The sequence below is a fragment of the Mus musculus genome, chromosome 13, assembly GCF_000001635.26.
Source record: "Mus musculus strain C57BL/6J chromosome 13, GRCm38.p6 C57BL/6J".
In the NCBI taxonomy this organism is placed as follows: Eukaryota; Metazoa; Chordata; class Mammalia; order Rodentia; family Muridae; genus Mus; species Mus musculus.
This window is the reverse complement of record NC_000079.6, coordinates 107,944,477-107,947,546: the sequence shown is the minus strand read 5'-3', so window position 1 is coordinate 107,947,546 and position 3,070 is coordinate 107,944,477. Positions and strand designations below refer to the sequence as shown.

At 46.7% G+C, this 3,070-nt stretch overlaps 1 long non-coding RNA gene across 1 annotated transcript in view; it reads left to right on the top strand.

Annotated features, from left to right (window-relative positions):
• Positions 1-2,709, top strand: part of Gm38557 — an 11,210-nt gene extending 8,501 nt beyond the window's left edge. The window contains exon 3 of the long non-coding RNA XR_873937.2: positions 2,426-2,709. This is a non-coding gene — a long non-coding RNA (predicted gene, 38557). The remainder of the gene's footprint in view (positions 1-2,425) is intronic.
• Positions 2,710-3,070: the final 361 nt, after the last annotated feature.

The window sequence follows — 3,070 nt, the reverse complement described above, 5'->3', positions numbered from 1 at the left end:
ATCCTTGCGTCTCCCTAAAATGGTGTGTGTCTTCACTCACGAGAGTATGTCAGAAAATAGCTCTACCAAATTGGCTTTTGAGATCCTGGTAGTTTGAATTGGTAATGTGTTCTTTTTCATTCTTTCCATGTATGTATGTATGTATGTATGTATGTATGTATGTATGTATATAGATGTTTTATCTGCATGTGTGTGTGTGTGTGTGTGTGTGTGTGTACAGTGTACATGACTGGTGTCTGCAGAGGCGAGAAGGTGTCAAATCTGGAGCTGGAGTTAAAGCCAGTTATGAGTGTAGTTAGTTGCTGGGAATTGAACCCTTGTCCTCTGGAAGAGCAATCAGTGCTCTTAACTGCTGAACTGTCTCCAGACCTTGTTCTTTTCTTTCTTTTTTTATTGTTTGTATTTTTGGCATGTAGTGTTTATATCCATGGTCCTGTGGGTGTGTACGCACTCTTGGGCAGATGCTTGTGTATGGATGTATATGGAATCCAGAAGACAAAGGAGTCAGCTGTCTTCCTCCTCAATTGTGCTCCACATTAATACTACTACTATTTATTATTATTATTATTATTATTATTATTATTTAAAAGATCTTACAGATTCAGTGAGACTGGCTGGCCAGTGAGCTCCAGGGATCCATTTGCCTCAACCTCCTCTGCACTGGGGATTTATAGACACACACTACTGGGTCTGTTTTTGTTTCTTTGTTGTTTGTTTTTTGTGAGTTCAGGAGAGCCAAATTCAGGGCCCCATGCTAAACTCAGCAAGTACTTCACCAGCTGGGCATTCACCCGCCCCGGAAGACTGTTCTCTAGCATGCTTTCCAAGAATTATTTTAAAACAAATACACACACACACACACACACACACACACACACACATACACACACACATATATACATATACATACACATATACATACACACACATATCACACACACACACACACACACACACACACACACACACACACACACGTCTCTCTGCTTAGCCCCGACTGTCCTGGAATGAGCTCTGCAGACCAGGCTGGCCTCAAACTCAGGATCTACCTGCCTCAGCCTCCTGAGTGCTGGGGTTAAAAGCGTGCACCACCAGGTTTGGCTAAAACTGGATATTTAAAACACTCATTTCAACAGCAGCTAGAGACGAGTTCATTCTTTATTGTGTAAGACAGGTTTGCATGTAGAGTCCTAAAATGCACTGTTGAAATAAAGCGATACATATATTCCCAGGATCACTGTGACCAGGATCAGAATTAAGAATGTCAGAAGACAGAGTGTTTGGGAATCCGAAAATATGGCTGTCTGCTCAGGTTAGCTTTGAGAGAGCAGCGAGGAGAGTCAATGTGTATGCAGTCTAAGTGGCCCTACAGCCGGAAATATCTAGGAATGCAGTCAGGGTGCAAGCGAAATCTCCAGAAACTGGAAGAATTAAACATTAAGTTGAACAAATAAATAAAGCAGGCAGAGAGATGCCTAAGTTTGGTTCTCAAGGCAAGAGAACAGTGCCCGGTGCCTCTCATAGACTTCCCAATAAAGGAAAGAAAGGGAGCCTGAGGGGAAGGGTTAGAGCTGTAGAGATGATTCATACTTCCCACCTCACCGTGGGCCCCAGGCTCCACAGTACTAACCATCCCAGAATCCCAGACTCTCCCCCAAACTCTGCCCAGGTGCCCCTTCCGCGTCAGTTCTTCCTGTTTGATAGCTTCCAGATCTGTCGAGGTCACTACCTGACTGCCAGCCCGCCCCACGGGCAGGCTGCTGATGTGTGGGGAAGAAAGGTCCCTTGGGATGGGAAGGAAACGTGGACCCCCGTGTTAGGGGGTCCAGCCTGATTCTAGTACATGGCAGTCCACCAACGCTGGCTTCCTTGGTTAGTGTCTCAGTCTCCTCTTCAGTAGAAAGACCAGGATCCCAGTCTGCCTCCCACAGGGCTGCATGAGGAGTAGGGGAGTAGATAATTAGTGAAGAGCTCACCAAGTAACAGCTCTGTGAACATTAGCTACTGTGGCCAGGAGGGCTCATTGTCTCTGCTCCCTCTCCTTCCCTCTTTCCCTCCCTCCTCCCCCCTTCCCTCTCTCCCTTCTTCCTTCCTTTTTCACTGCTGGACCAGGAACCCAGGGCTTAGTACTTGCTAATCAAGTCTTTGTAGCTGACTTACAGCCCCAGTCCCTTCTTTATTCTTTTCCTTCCTCCTGGAAATCCATTTTCCTAAAGCAGTTGATTTAAAGTCAGCTCTGCTTCTAATTCTTTCCCTCTGAAAAACCGCTTGCAAAATGCTTGCAGGTGGCTTTTAGGAGCAGCCCACGTCCCTTAAAAGGCCTCCAAGAATCCGCATCCTCCTTGGTCCAGCCTCTTTCCGTAGCCCCATCTTGTGCCATCTCTCCGACCCTGACTCCAGACTCTCTGACCTTTCAATTCTTCAGACTTGGAGCTTCCCTCCAGCGCTGGGCTTTACACAAGCCGCTTCCTCTGCCCGGAACACGCCAACTCATCCTTCCTGTCTGGACTGGAGCCGTACCACTTCCTCAAGGAGACTGCCCAGCTGCCCTAACTAGGCCAAACCTCTCTGGGTCACCAAGTACATCATGGCAGGACTCAGGGTTAAGATGTGACATAGACTCGGCAGTGATTAGGTTCCTGTGTCTCACTGCTACGGTGAATGAATGTCCACTGTCACAGCCCTGCACAGTGCCTAGTGTATAACACAGTAGGTACACAGTTAATAGCTTTGCAGCAAGGGATGGACTTTTCGATTGTCGTTGGTATTCTTAGGATACACTCCTGTGACGCTTGGCCACAGGCACAAGGAACCTTGTGGGTGGGTGGGTCCCCTAAGCCTGTCCCACTTTCTATTGCCTTTTGTTTATTGAGGTATTTCTTCCCAGGCTGTTGTTTTTTTTTTTTTTTTTTTTTTTCAGGAAAAGAGTCAATTATGTCAGTGTCGTGTAGCTTTGCTCTGGGTTGGGGATGCTCTTTAGCATCTTAAAACAGATCAACCGTGCTTACCGCCATGAGGCTGTAGTAACATTCTCTCCTGGAGCAAAGGGGACGTGCACAAATCTCCTTGG